Below are 15,754 nucleotides of genomic sequence, written 5' to 3'. Positions count from 1 at the left end.
ATCTCTAGAAGAATATACAAGAGACTGGTAACAATTTTTGCCTTTGGGAACTAGAAACATGAATAAGAGAAAAATTTATTTTTCACTATTCGTTCAGGAAAAATGTTATTCCTCTTTTTGTTATGGTCGTGTGAGATGTCAAAGACAAAAAGGTGTACAATTTATTTTATTTATTGACATAGAAACAGTACATAATACATAATGCCTACTAGATCCCAAGAAATGCAGAAGTTTATCAAGAAAAAACAGGTTCACAATAATAAAGCAAGGAGCCAAGGGGAAAAAAATAGATTATGTCCTTTCCATTCCAATCTCCTACTCACTAACCCAAATGCCAGCAAGCAGAATTAATGAGATTTCAGAATATTAAAGAATAGTACTTTCCTATGAATTGTTATTTCTCTTGCAACTGAAACTTGGCTTTTTAGAACTCTAAGAAAGGAGGGCTTAATAAGGAATTATTCTAAATCAATGCAAAAGAGATCAAAATTTATTTTCAGTGAGCTAATTATCACATGTGGTTTGACCAGGAACTGAACTGTGACCTCCTGGCTCATAGGTAGACCACTGAGCCATGCTAGCCAGCCTTAACATTTATTCTTGAAGGATTCTATAAAGAAAACAACTTAAAAAAACATTACCTTGGAACTCATTTTCCAGGAAATATACAGAACTTAGTTCCTTGAATCTGTTCCCTGAGATGTCACCTAAAGTTAGATTTGTTCAGTTAAATGTCATCTAAGAAAAAACAAAATTTCTAGATTAATTCTTTGGATAAGTATTAACTTTATTCATTATCATAAGCTGTAATGATTAATCCTAAAGAAAAGAAACACCCAGCATTGTAGATAGAGCTCTGGACTGGTATCATTGTAACTCTAAGCAACTGATTGAATTACTTACCTGAGAACTGAGAGAGGTAAGGGAAGGAAGTAGCTCCCCAGAGTTCATAGAAGTCCTGGAGCTTTTTTTCAATATTTTAAAACTATAATAGAGCCCTAACTGGTTTGGCTCAGTGGATAGAGGATCAGCCTGCAGACTGAAGGGTCTCAGGTCCGATTTGGTCAAGGGCATGTACCTTGGTTACAGGCACATCCCTAGTAGGGGGTGTGCAGGAAGCAGCTGATTAATGTTTCTCTCTCATTGATGTTTCTAACTCTTTATCCCTCTCCTTTCTTCTCTGTAAAAATAAAATAAAATAAAATAAAATAAAATAAAATAAAATAAAATAAAATAAAATAAAATAAAATAAAATAAAATATAAAATAAATAAAATAAAATATTTTAAAAATCTATTTAAAAGCTATAATAGAATTAATGTATGTGTACATAGTGAGACTCCACTAAACACTAGGATTTTTTTTTTATTTGGTAGAAATTTATCAACTCAAGATGGTGTAATTGCTGAACTCATGCTGAAAAGAATAGCAGTTGTATGTGTTTCTCATTAATTTTAAATAAAAAATTGAATTATAACTTTTTTAATCCTCTTCTGAGGATATTTTTTAGAAAGAGTAGAAGGGATAGGGAGAGACAGAAAAAAAGGCACATTAATTGGTTGCCCCTTATATATACCCTGTCTGGGGCCAGGGATTGAGCCTGCAACCAAGGTACATCCCCTTACCGGGAATCAAACCTGAGCTTTATCCCCTGATAGAGGTAGGACTAAATCTAATTATAATTTAAGGAATACTTTTGTTGGGGAAAATTAGACAAACTAATTCAAAATATTGAATCACTAGAGAAAAAATAATTAAAAGAGCTCTTGGCAGTATACCAGACAATGTTGATGATAGATTTCCACTTTAAAAATCAGTTTAGCTATGCATCATTTTTAATATTTTTAAATTTTTGTATAAAATTAGATGAAAATCAGATCAGATTTTATTTCTAAGCTGCTTTAAAGTTGCTTGACAATTTTTTTTAAAGATGCTCTAGTTGATAAGTGTGTAGGAATGAGAGCATTTTTTAAATATATTTTATTGATTGTTTTACAGAGAGGAGGAGAGAGGGATAGAGAGCTAGAAACATCGATGAGAGAGAAACATGGACCAGCTGCCTCCTGCACACCCCCTACCGGGAATGTGCCAATGTACATGCCCTTGACCGGAATCGAACCTGGGACCTTTCAGTCCGCAGACCAATGCTCTACCACTGGGCCAAACCGGTTTCGGCTGCTTGACGATTTTAAATATCTTCATTTTACTTTCTTATTTGTCTACTCACGAGAGAGTAGGTTTTTAAAAATGCTTGTATTCTAATAACTATAAACACCCTCCTTAGATTTATCTACTTACTAAATTTTTCCATAAAGGTATAAAATTCAAATAAGAGAAACTCCTAATTTAAAATAGATTTAAAAGAAATTTGAGCCTTAGCCAATTTGACTCAGTGGATAGAGTTTTGGCCTGTGGACTCAAGGGTCCTGGGTTCATTTCCATTCCAGTGCACTTACCTGGGCTGCAGGCTACTCCCCTGCCCAGACCCTTGTCAGGGCTCATGCTAGAGACAACCAATCTGTGTTTCTCTCATTTCGATGTTTCTCTCTGTCTTTCCCTCTCTTTTCCATTCTCTCTAAAAATTAATGGAAAAATATCCTCGGGTGGAGGATTAAAAAAATTTGGGGGAAAAAGGTTTGTAATCATACAGTGATAGGGAAAAGGAGATGATAAACATTTTTATAATGTGTTTACCATTATCTAATAATGCTTTAGAATTCAAACCTACAAGCTGATTTTAAAAATCTAAAATATTCCAAAGATCCTTTAAAATTTTCCTAACCCTATGACCCCAAGTATCAACATTTGAAGAGTGAACTTCAGTGATTTTTGTGTGTGCATTCTTTTTTTTTAAAATATATATGTTATTGACTTTTTTAAAGAGAGGAAAGAAGAGGGAGATAGAGCCAGAAACACCGATGAGAGAGAAACATCAATCAGCTGCCTCCAGCACAGCCCCCACTGGGGATGTGCCCGCAACCAAGGCACGTACGTGCCCTTGACCGGAATCAAACCTGGCCGATGGCCGATGCTCTATCCACTGAGCCAAACCGGTCAGGGCTGTGTGTGCATTCTTTTACAATTTCTTTAAAGATTTCACAAACATACATACCAGTTTATTTAAAACAGATCAATGATTCCTGGGAAACCTTGCTGCTGCTTTTTTTTTTTTTTTTTTTTTTACATGAATGTGCAGTATGAAACATCCAATAGTCTAGCTTCTGTTCCGCTCAATACAAACAAGAAATGGTAGGATTAGAGCACTCTCTGACTAGCAAATTGTGCAATTCATTAAGACCAAGGAAAGGAAAGACTGATGCTAGACTGTTCTCTTTATCTACACAGTATAACTGGGTGACGGTTTTGATTAAACTAATCACCAACTCTGTGCCTATATTGACTATATATAAAGTAATTCTCTTGAATAGGAATCAAATAAACACAAAGAAAGTATTTTATAATTACTTTATTATGAAATATTAAGTAAACAAAATAGTGAAAAATTATAAAATTCTTGTCTTGTCTGCACCTACGGCACACCAGGCAACATCTATTCATCTGTTGCCCTCATATGTGGCCTTTTCCAATGGACAGTCTGCTCAGATGAAGTTGGAACCACGTTGTCATGGCCCTCTGAAATTCTTCACTCACATACATACATCTTGCTTCCCTGATACCTACACTTCAAACTTTACCACAACTTTAATTCTACCTTCTCCTTCAAATGGATAACCTGGTAACCCATGGTTTTTGGCTGAAACTTGGTAATTCTTCTAGTCTTCATTTGTTTGTTTTAATCCTCCAAAAGGTAAGTGCCTGTTGAGTACGTAAGCCTTTTAGCACTCTTGTAACTTCTTTATTGTGTTGGCCTCTCAAGTTACTTAAACAGACCTGTGTTACAGACTTCTTGAACCTAATCTTCTGCTCAGTCCTGAACAGATGGCTCCTCAGGCCTGGGCAGAACCTCTTCAGCCTGTTCAAGCTATTGCTTTTCTTGTCAGCTCCTGGCTTCTGCTGCCCTCTGGCAGCCATTAGTAGCATGGCAGAATTTGAAACAATAAAGTTATGGTTTTACTGAATTTAAATTGCTCCATGTGTTGTTTCAGCAGCATATAAATTTTAAAAAAAATTAAAAAAGACATATAATTGGTGTCACTGTTCTATGATGTCCCACACCTAGGCCTGAATAAAAACCCAGGCTATAACAGGGCTAATGACAATGTCTGCACATGCAGTAGATTCTTTCACACCTCGATTTATTTGCCCACATCTGATGCCTTTCAAGAATCAATCCTTTAATCCATTCACCTGCTCAATCAACATCCTGACACAAAAGAGCTTCAAAGGAAGAAGTGACAAAAACAACTTAAAGTGCAAGAGTAAGGTATCACTTAAATTTTGGGAACTCTTACAATGGTATGTTTGTGAATATAAAAAATTATTTTTATAAAAACCCAAAACTATGGAATTTTTCAAATATGTTAGGTTAAATGCAATAGCAAAACATTAAAAAATAGTTATACTAAGATCCCAATAATAGAGAAAGAAAAGAAGAGTGGTCTGAAATGCTAGATGGTTTTTGTATTATCCAATATGCCTGTGTAACATTTTATAACCATGAAAGCTACATCATGAGTGCTAAGCTGAGGATCCCTCATGCCTGAATGTAAGGCTGAATAAACCTCTGAAAATAACTGTGGTCTGTGCAGGCTGCCATAGAGGTGATAGTGGATAGTATTAGTTACCTCTTTTTTGAGTCTAGATTTTAAAACTGGGGGTGGGGTGGGGAAGGATGGAGCTACTAGATTTGAATGGACAATTTTTTAAAATCTTTTTCTATCAAACTTACCAAAGTTTTCAACATTCCTAGGGAAAATTTAAGTCAAAACATCTTGTTAAATCATCTACTGAGATTTTTAAATGTACTCCGGAAAAAAAAATCATATGAAATTTCCATTTGAAAGAATAGAATTAATCTAAAATTGTATTTTCTTTATTAGTCATATAGTTCCCCAAAATGTTGTTAAATTAATTTGAGAATATTATGGGAGGCAGCAGGAATATAATAGCATAAGAATATGAGTCATATAGTCAGAAACACAGCGACTCTCTCCAGCTTCATCAATATGCAATAAACCTAAATGAAGGAAAATATACAAACTTGTAGCTTTTTCCTTCTAAGTTTCATTCTGGTAAAGTTATACAACTTGAATCTCATTTTCTGTAGCTCACATTAACATATCCTTGAAAATGATATCATAGTGTGAGATAAATATAAATATATTTTCATATAAATATAAAAATGACTTTGCATTGTTAATATTTATGGGAAGCTCAAATTGTATTTCAGGTTGAAATTGATTTGTATAATATGACATTTCATTTTCATTTGCACACATTTTGTCTCTCACTGATTAAATAATTTCCCAAATCAGCTTGAATTTCTCATATCTGTTTATAGCTGAAGGTAACAACCAAATTGTTTTGGGACTAATTTACATAATAAGTATAGTTGAATTTTCATCCTATATAAAGTATCAGATACAAACATAGTTTGTATAGCCTAATAAAAGCCTAAAGAATTTAATAAAGTAAATTAATGACATGATCTGTATACATCTATATTAAAATCTCATTGGAATGTTAAAATAATAAAAAAACATAAATGTTACATGAGCCGCTCTTTTCTCCTTTTCAATTAACATAGTTTTATAACAGATCCCTAGTCTCATATTGAATATGGTTTTATAAAGTTAGTCCCAATGTCTACTAATTAACTTAACTAACTATAAAGTTAGGTAGCAGATATTTGCCCACATTCTCAAAAAAAAAAAAACCTGGAAAAACAAACAAATAAATAAAATAAAACAAAAATGTTAAGTAGCAAAATAGTTCCAATTCTCAGGTCTAGTCTTGAGTCTCAATCCTTCCTTGAAGAGAATTTTGTTTTCCAACAAAATATTTCTTGGTGTCAGTATACAAAAAACAAAGGGGAGGGGGGGAGAGAGTTGAATGATCCTCTCGTCTAAATAAATTTTGCGTTTTTGAGTTTTTATATGGCAAAAGGTTGTCTTGTAGGCATAAATCAATGCGAAGAGAGGTGGTTAACTTTGAGGAAATTTTGTTCCACCAGCAGTAAGAGGTGAAGAATCCTAGCTCTTGTCAGTCAGCTCTGTGATAACAACAGTTCTCCCTCCAGGTTCACTGTCACACTCCCTTTGAGCCTGTTAGATTACTAGATTCCTGGGTTTAGTGTCTCCTTATAGGTCCTATGCTCACTATCACCTTTGGTTAATTTCTAGCTAGAGATAAGTAATATGATTATAAACTGGTAAATTTTCTATTTAATCTGGTATATTAAGCAGCAATTTAATTATGTCACAGCTGCTTATAATTATTCTGATTAGTTTGTGCCTGGAGATCTTCAGCTGCACTCCCTGTCTCCATTTCCTCATTTTCCTCTCATTCCTCAACCTACTCCATAGAGATTGCTCTTGTTTCAGTCTACAGGTTGCCAAATTGGGTGGCTATTTTCTGTCCTTTACTTATTGAACTTTTCAACAGCAATAGCTCATTAACCACCACCACCACCACTTCTTGGAACAGTCTCCTCACATCATGTCCATTCTACTACATTATGTCTCTCCGGCATCTTCTCGGTCTTCTTTCCTGTTCTGCCTCCTCTACAAAATCTATAAATGTTGAAGGGCCGCCAGATCTATCCAAACCTTCTTCTGTATTTTCACCTCCTCCCTATATGTACTTTAAAAAAAAAATCTTTATTGTTCAGATTATTACAGATGTCCCTCTTTTTCCCCCCATACCTCCCTTCCACCTGATTCCCACACTACCCCAGGCCCTCGCCACCCCACTATCCTCGTCCATAGGTACTGTATGCATGCATATAAAATCTTTGTTCAATCTCTTCCTGAACATCACACACGCCCTTCCCCCTGAGAATTGTCAGTCAGCTCCATTTCCATGACCCTGATTCTGTTATATTTACCAGTTCATTCTGTTCATCAGATTTTTTATTCATTTGATTTTTAGATTCACTTGTTGATAGATATGTGTTTGTTGTCACTTTGTTGTTCATAATTTATATTTACCTTTTTCTTCTTCTTCTTCTTAAAGAATACCCTTCAGTGTTTCATATAATACTGATTTGGTTGTGATGAACTCCTTTAGCTTTTTCTTATCTGTGAAGCTCTTTAACTGACCTTCAATTTTAAATGATAGCTTTGGTGGGTAGAGTAATCTTGGTTGTAGGTTCTTGCTATTCATCACTTTGAATATTTCTTGCCACTCCCTTCTGGCCTAAATAGTTTCTGTTGAGAAATCAGCTAACAGTCATATGGATACTCCCTTGTAGGTAACTAACTGCCTTTCTCTTGCTGCTTTTAAGATTCTCTCTTTGTCTTTTGCTCTTGGCATTTTAACTATGATGTGTCTTGGTGTGGTCCTCTTTTGATAACATCCAACCAGAAGAGCAAAAAGAAAGAATCCAAAAATATGAAGTTAGTGTAAGGAGCCTCTGGGACAACTTCACACATACCAACCTCCAAATTATGGGGGTGCCAAAAGAAAAGAGAGAGCAAGATATTGAAAACTTATTTGAAGACATGACATAAAACTTCCCCTACCTGGTGAAAAAAATAGACTTACAAGTCTAGGAAGTGCAGAGAACCTCAAACAAGAGGAATCCCTATATGTCCTTAACCACCACTCTACCTTTAACTACCATCAATATGCTGATAACCAGAAATATATATCTCCAGCCCAACCTTTTCTCCAGGTATCCAGACTCACACCTGTCCAAGTGCTTTTTTATACAAACACTTAGATGTCCAACAAGTATATCAGACTATCCAACCAGAAATCTTTATTTTCCCTCAGATCTTATTTCTTTACAAGTTTTCTATAGGTCAGTAAAGGGTACATACACTCAAGTTGCTCAAGTCAAAAACTATAGAGTTCTTCCTTAATCCTTCTCTCCTTCCCCCTTGCATCCATCATCAAGTCCTATTGCTGCTACTTCCATGTTATATCTAAAATCCAATTCTCTTCTCTCCAACTCCATTGCCACTAACTAATCCAAGATTCATTGCGTCTCACCAAAATTGTTAGAAGTGGTCCCAACTAGGCTCCTTGTCTTTGCTCTTGTCTCTTCATACATTCTCCATAGAGCAATCAGATTGTTCTTTGTAAAAATAAATAAATAAACAAACAAACAAACAAACAAACACAGATATTATAACTTAATGAATAAAAATATTTATATTAACAGAATAAAGTAAAGGTCAAGGTACATATCTAGGTGGTGGATGTGATTCCCAGTTGGAGCATGTATCGGAAGCAACCAATCAATATTTCTTTCTTACATCAATATTTCTCTCTCTCTCCCTTTGTATCAATGCAAACATAACCTCAGGTGAGGATTAAAAAAAAATACCATAGACTGGGTGGCTTAATCAACAGAAGTTTATATTCTCACAGTTCTAGAGGCTGGATGTTTGAGATTAATGTGCCTGTGTAGCTGTTTCTGGTGAGAACACTTTTCCTAACTTGTAAGCTTCTTTCTATGTTATCAAATGGCAGAGAGAGAGAGAGAGAGAGAGAGAGAGAGAGAGAGAGAGAGAGAGAAACTCTCATATCTCACTTTAGGAGGACACTAATGCTTCAAACAACTGAGCCACACAGTCAGGGCAGTCTATGCCATTTTTGTTATGGGAGCTCAAACTGACTAAGATATGAGGATTTATCTACTTTAACTTTAATAATTAATATTTCCCTATAAATATATGTAGTGTAAATTATTTTTAAATGGTCTTTAGTTGAAGTTCCTGATTTCAATGTCTCCTCTCTCTTATGCAGTTATACCAGATTGATATTCCAAAAGCAAACCTCTGATTATGCCTATCATAAATACTCCTCTTCAACTACCATATAAAATTTAATCTTATCTTTTCTTTCTTTCTTGGTCTGTCCTCAAGACACATTTTCAGTCTTATCTCTTACTACCAGCTTACATACACTATGCTATAAACCTTATACCTTATATCCCTATTTATCACTACTCAAATATATTTCTTCTTTTCCTCCCTCACATAACATATACCAAGAGCAAGTATGAGCCATTAAACAGAAGGGAACTTAAAAACTTGCATTTAAGTTTTATCCTTTATCCCCAGGCACCTGTCTACAGTATAAATCACCAGGAGGTAATGAAACCTGTAGTAGGGAGGAAGGATTTTGTAGTTCCTTCTCCGTGGGGCCTAGCATTTTAGCACAGTGGTTAAACTAGTGTGCTCTGGAGTTACCCTGCCAGCTTTCAAATCCCATTTCAGCAATTTGTGTTCTGTGTAACCAGAGGTAATCTACTTAACCTCAATACTCCAGATTCTTCATCTGTTAAAATAAAAATAACCCAAAGGCAATGAAAAGAGCTACCATAGCTAGCTACAGTTAAAGCAAGGCTAAGCCACTCCCACTGGGTTTACAGGTTTGTAAAGACAGATCATTTTGTAAATGGCTTTAAGACTCAAAATTACTGGCACTTTTCATGAGCTGCCCTGAGAAGCATAGTTGCAAGTAGAATCTTGTCCTGACAACAGGCATGGTATATTGCAAAGAAAATGAACTTTCTAGCCATGTAGATTTGAATTCAAATACCTGCTCTAATAAGATAGTAGTGTGATTTTGAATCACTTATTCAACCAGCCTCTTTGCACTTTGTTTTTCCTATATGGAAATGAGTTAAATAATAGCAGCCCAATAGCATTAATCCTATATATATTAAAAAAAAAACAAAAAAAAACCAACAACAACAACAAACAACCTAATATGCTAAGTGTCTGGTCATCCAGTTGGCAGTTCAACCAATCAAAGTGTAATATGCTATGATATGCTAAGACTGCTCAACCACTCACTATGACATGCACTGACTACCAGGGGGGCAGACACTCCGACTGGTAGGTTAGCTTGGGATTTGGCCAATTGGGACTGAGTGAGATGGACCAGACACACCCTGAAGCCCACCCATTGTCCCTCCCAACTGCTCAACTTCTTGTGTCCCTCCCCAGCCCCAATTATGCACTGGTGGGGTCCCTCAGCTTGTGCCCTCTTGTAATCTGGAACCCCTTGGGAGATGTCGGACAGCCGGTTTCGGCTGATGGCAGAACAGCTGGTCACTATGATGTGCACTGACCATCAGCAGATGCTCAATGTAGGAGCTGTCCCCTAGAGGTCAGTGAGCTCCCACAGGGGAAGCACCACTTGGCCATAAGCCAGGCTCATGACCAGTGAGTGCAGTGGTGGTGATGTGCCTAAGCTGCCAGTTGGACATCCCCCAAGGGCTCCTGGACTGGGAAAGGATGCAGGCCGGGATGAGGGAATCCCTTCCCCAGAGTGCAAGAATTTCGTGCACCAGGCCTCTACTGTGAGGATAAAAAGTGAGATAACCCATATAAATAGCCTTGTACATTGAAACAAGAGCTCCCTTCTCTCCCTTTCGTATCCATTACAGAAGCACAAGCAAAATTAATCTCTTAATTCCTGAAACTTTTTTTTTTTTTTTTATCTCTAGCAGTCCGAGTATTTAATGTATTTCCATGTTCTTTGCTTTCCAAGCATTTCTTTCCTAACACCATATGTGTACTCTTACGAAGCAATATAAATTAGCTCAAATGTCTTTCCGTTTTCTTTCTGGTGAACTAATTCTCACTGCATCCTAATAAATAAATAGCACTGTATTTCTTGCAACTATTTATGATCTTTGATCAAGTTTATATATTGATATCCAAAAAATACTATGGTCATTTTCTTCTACTGAAAACAATATTTATTTGAACCCCCATGTTATATTTATTTGAAAGTTAAATTCAAAACTAGAATTAAAATAATTTTTGTAACAATACTGACCAAGTAATATGATCTTATATTCTTATTTGTTTATGGACCTAAAAATTAATAATAGGCATCTAGTTGTTATTTCTCCATGGAGTAATTTATTCTCATTAATTATTAGGCCTTCTGCATTTTTTGTCTGCAGTAAGGAAACTAGAAGAGGGCACTGTCCTAGGGGGTTTGGCTCAGTGAATAGAGCATCAGCCCATGGACTGAACGCTGCTAGATTCGATGCTGGTTAAGGGCAAGTACCTCAGCTGCAGGCTGGATGCCCAGCTGGTAGAGGCACATGCGGAAGGCAATCAATCAATGTGTCTCTCTCACATCGATGTTTCTCTCTCTGTGTCTCTATCTCTCTCTTCCACTCTTTCTAAAAATCAATAGTAAAAATATCTCCAGATGAGCCAAAACCGGTTTGGCTCAGTGAATAGAGCATCGACCTGCGGACTGAAAGGTCCCAGGTTCGATTCCGGTCAAGGGCATGTACATTGGTTGCAGGCACATCCCCAGTAGGAGGTGTGCAAGAGGCAGTTGGTCGATGATTCTCTCTCATCGATGTTTCTAACTCTCTATCCCTCTCTCTTTCTCTCTGTAAAAAAATCAATAAAAAATATATTTTTTAAAAAAGAAAAAAAAACAGAAAATGTCTTAAAATATATATATATCTTCAGATGAGAATTAACAAAACAAAACAAAAAAAGAAGAGGGCATCTCATGCTCATAGTCATTTTGCTTCAATATGAAAAACAAGTTTATAAATTTACTCATGACTGTTAAGCACTGTAGGATAATAAAAAAGTGGGGGTATATCACCATTTTATAATGATAAACTACAAATGCCTATATACATTATTTTTCTAAAGTAATTCAAATTAAGATTTTCAATCTAGAAATGTCATATAAGCTGTCAACATGGTAAACAATTCCCACTAATTAGGATTTTTCAAGTTATTTTAACACTGTTTTATATATGATCTCTTCAGTGTTTATAAAAAAACATTTCACTGAATTTTATTTTCATTTTAATAACCTGTAAGCATTTGCATTTTTTATTCTAAACATTTATTCAAAACTCAGCTACCTTCTATAAATTAAATTATACTGAGAAAGTGTCTATAAATCAAAAACCCTCTGCAATCACATTATGTTCTAAGTATTGAATCAATGAATACTTGTGGGCCTATTAATTGTAGACACTTTCAGGCCCTAGAGATATATAATGATGAGCAAACCAGACATAAGTAGGCCCTGTTCTCATAGATACACAGAAAACTTCAGTGCTGTCCTCAATACATGTGAAATGAGGAAGTAGATTTATGCATAAAGCTTTTGTAGCCATCATAAATAGTAAAGCTACTAGAGGCCCAATGCACTAAATTTGTGTAAGAGTAGGCCTTCCTTCCCCTGGCTGCCAGCACCAGCTTTTCTCTGGCACCCAGGACCCGGGCTTCCCTCACAGCCCCAGCTTCATTGGGTCTAATTAGCATATTAAGCTTTTATTATAATATTATAGATGGTAATGTGTTATTAGAGGTCCAAGGGAGAAAAGAATTGCCGATTGTTTGTAATTCACATCCTAAACAATTTTTAACCTTCTCTTCTATTATGATTTTATTTTTTACTCAACCCTGTGCCACTCAGTCCCCAACTAACTGACAACAACTGAACTTTTCACTATCTCCATAATTTTGCCTTTTCCAGAATGTTAGATAGTCAGAACCATATGGTATGAAGCCTTTTCAAATTGGATTCTTCCACTTAGTAATATGTCTTCAAGGTTCCTCCAAGTCTTTTCATGGCTTGATAGTGCTAAATAGTATTCAATTGTCTGGATGTACCACAATTTATTTGTCCATTCACCTACTGAAAGACATCTTGCTGGCTTCCAGTTTTGAAAATTAAGAATAAAGCTGCAATAAGCACCCATGTAAAGTTTTGTGGGGGCACAAGTTTTCAGCACCTTTGTGTAAATATTATACCACGAAGCACAATTGCTTGATTTTATGTAAGAGTATGTTTAGTTTTATAAGAAATCCATTATGTTGTTTTTCAACAGCATGCAACTTTGGGGGGGGCTCTCTAGTCCATTCCATTAATCTATTTATTTGCTATTTTGCCAGTACCACACTGTCTTGATTACTGTAGCTTATAGTAAGTATTGAAGATAGATAGTGTTAGTGTTCCAACTTTGTTCTTCTCTTTCAATATTGTGTTGGCTTTTCTGGGTCTTTTTCCATCTCCATATAAATTTTAGAATCACTTTGTCGATATTCACAAAATGATTCATCAAGATTTTGATGGATGGTAGTAAGTACTAAGGTGAAAAAACAAAGAAGGGAAAGCAGATAAAAAGTAATGAGGGTGAAGTAGGATGTGCACTTTTGGACATGGAAGGCATCATTGGAGGAAAAACTAGAAAAATACTTATGAGTGAGTCGTGCCAATAATACTTGGGGAAGAGAATTCCAAGCCAGGCAAGGGCAAAGCCGTGAGACATGAATATGCTCCTGTTTGTGAAAGATTAAGGAAATCCAGTCAGTTGAGGTGTGTGACCAAGTTGAGGACAGTACAAAGTGGAGTAGAAAGTTTATTGATTAAAAGGGGGAAATGTTGGTGCTCTCCCTCCTGGAACACACCACCTTTCCTATTCTCCTCCTCTTCCCTGTAGGCGGGTTACCTTTACCCTCTCTCTCCTAAGCTCCAAGGGCCTCTTCTTTTGCCTCTGTAATTTGTTTTCTAAACCTGTTTCTTCTAGGGATCACTTCAACTCTGTGACTTTCTAAATAAACTTTCTCACCCTGGCTGGTTTGGTTCAGTGGACAGAGCGTTGGCCTATGGACTGAAGGGTCCCAATTGGCTTCTGGTCAAGGGCACATGCCTGGTTGCAGTTCAATCCCCAGTATGGGGCGGGCAAGAGGCAGCAGACAGCAGATCAATGATTATCTCTCATCATTGATGTTTCTCTCTCTCTCTCTCTCTCTCTCTCTCTCTCTCTCTCTCTCTCTCTCTCTCTCTCTCTCCTCTCTCCTCCCTACTCTCTGAAATCAATAAAAATTAAAATAAAAAAATAAAAACTTTATCTTATAGTTCGAAAAATAACATGTAACGGAGAAATGTTGGTGGGTTTTAAGGAAAGAAATGTCATATTGGGACTTATGTATTAAAGATCATTTTGGCTACTGTGTTGATAACATATTGTATACAGGGAGATCAGCTAACAGATTGTTTTAACAATCCTGGTTAATAGCTTAAGACCAAGGTGATGATAGAGAAATTGTGTGTTGAAAATAGTGATATTCTAGATATATTTTGGACATAGAGAAAACATGAACTGATTTAATAAGCAAGGTTAAGAAACTATGTTCTAGGGGCTGAAATTGTGCAAGAGACATAAGAGCTTAAATTAACTGAAATGTACTCTACACTGTAGATTCAAGACTACCTAGGTTCAAATATCCACATTTGAATGAGAAGCAATTTAATTCACCCACATCCTAGTTTTCTTAACTTTAAAAATAAAAGTGTATTTGAGATAATCCATGTTAATTCAAACATTTAGTTCCTGACATATACAATGTGCTTTTACTAACAAAATATCCTATATAATAAAGATGTAATATGCAAATGGTCGTTACTCCACGCATAAGACCAGATCACGAATCAGCAAGAAGGTGGGGCAGCAAGCTACAAGCTGGTAGCAGAGAGCTATGGGAGGCAGAGGAGCAAACTAAGGAGGGAAAAGTAAAAGGGAGGGTGTTGGGGGGAGCTACAGGAGGGTGGGACTGTGGGCAGTTACTGGAAGGTGGCAGTGAGCAACAGGCGTACAGATTTGTGTGCAGGGCTACTAGTTTATATAGTAAAATCCAAAGATGTTCTATGATATAATGACTCACAAACACACACCTATTTGAAAATTTCATATATAAAATACGGTTAATTCTTGGAATAACCACCATTGAAATGTCCTGCTCATTGGATAATTTCAGACTTGGCTAAAAGGTCTAAGCCACTTAACAGGTAATGTCAATATACATAGTAACATTTTCTTCAACTGAATTCCGATTCGCCCAATTTGAAAAAGATAACTCTTGTACATTTTCCCCACCTGAAAATTACTACTAATACACTTCCTGGCTTTTGAAAACCTTCCAAGAGTCAACAGAAATTCCCAGGATCTGTTCTTGGCCACTAGCTCCATGGTTAGCAGTGATAGGCTCAGATACAACTAAAATCCCGTTAGACTACAGTGACTAATAACCTTGAAAATCTTCAGCAGAGAATGCTATGGTAAACATTAACAATTGCACAGCTTAGATATCAGCCGATGTAGATGTACAGAAGTTTCCACTTTGCCAAAAAAATGTAAATATTTTTCTCGATCTGCCTTTGTATAACTTCCAGTTGCAGTTATTATGCTCTTGTGAAGTTATGGCCTAAACACAAAATAAAAATGTTTTATTGAGCAACTTAAAGTCTTCTTTTCAAATTATACACATACTAGAGGCTCAAGGCACAAAATTCATAAAAGGGGCTTGCCCTGGCCCTTGCAGCACCGACTTCGTCCAGACAATCATCTGGACAGTCCTTCTGTTTAATCTAATTAGCATATTAGCTCTTTATTATATAGGATATACAAACTCAAGAAATCCCTTCAATTCTAATATTTATTTCCCATACCCTAGTAATAAAATTCAGAGAACATTTTCAGCATTAAATAGCGAGACAGCCCTAGCCAGTTGCTCAGTGGTTAGAGCATTGGCCCAGCAATGGAGGTACGGTACCTTGGTTGTGGGCTCGATCCCCTGCCCTAATCAGGATGTGTGTAGGAGGCAACCAATTGATGTTTCTCT

This window comes from Pipistrellus kuhlii, unplaced genomic scaffold (genome assembly GCF_014108245.1).
Source record: "Pipistrellus kuhlii isolate mPipKuh1 unplaced genomic scaffold, mPipKuh1.p scaffold_m20_p_10, whole genome shotgun sequence".
NCBI classification, from domain to species: Eukaryota; Metazoa; Chordata; class Mammalia; order Chiroptera; family Vespertilionidae; genus Pipistrellus; species Pipistrellus kuhlii.
Note: the sequence above shows the minus strand (reverse complement) of the source record.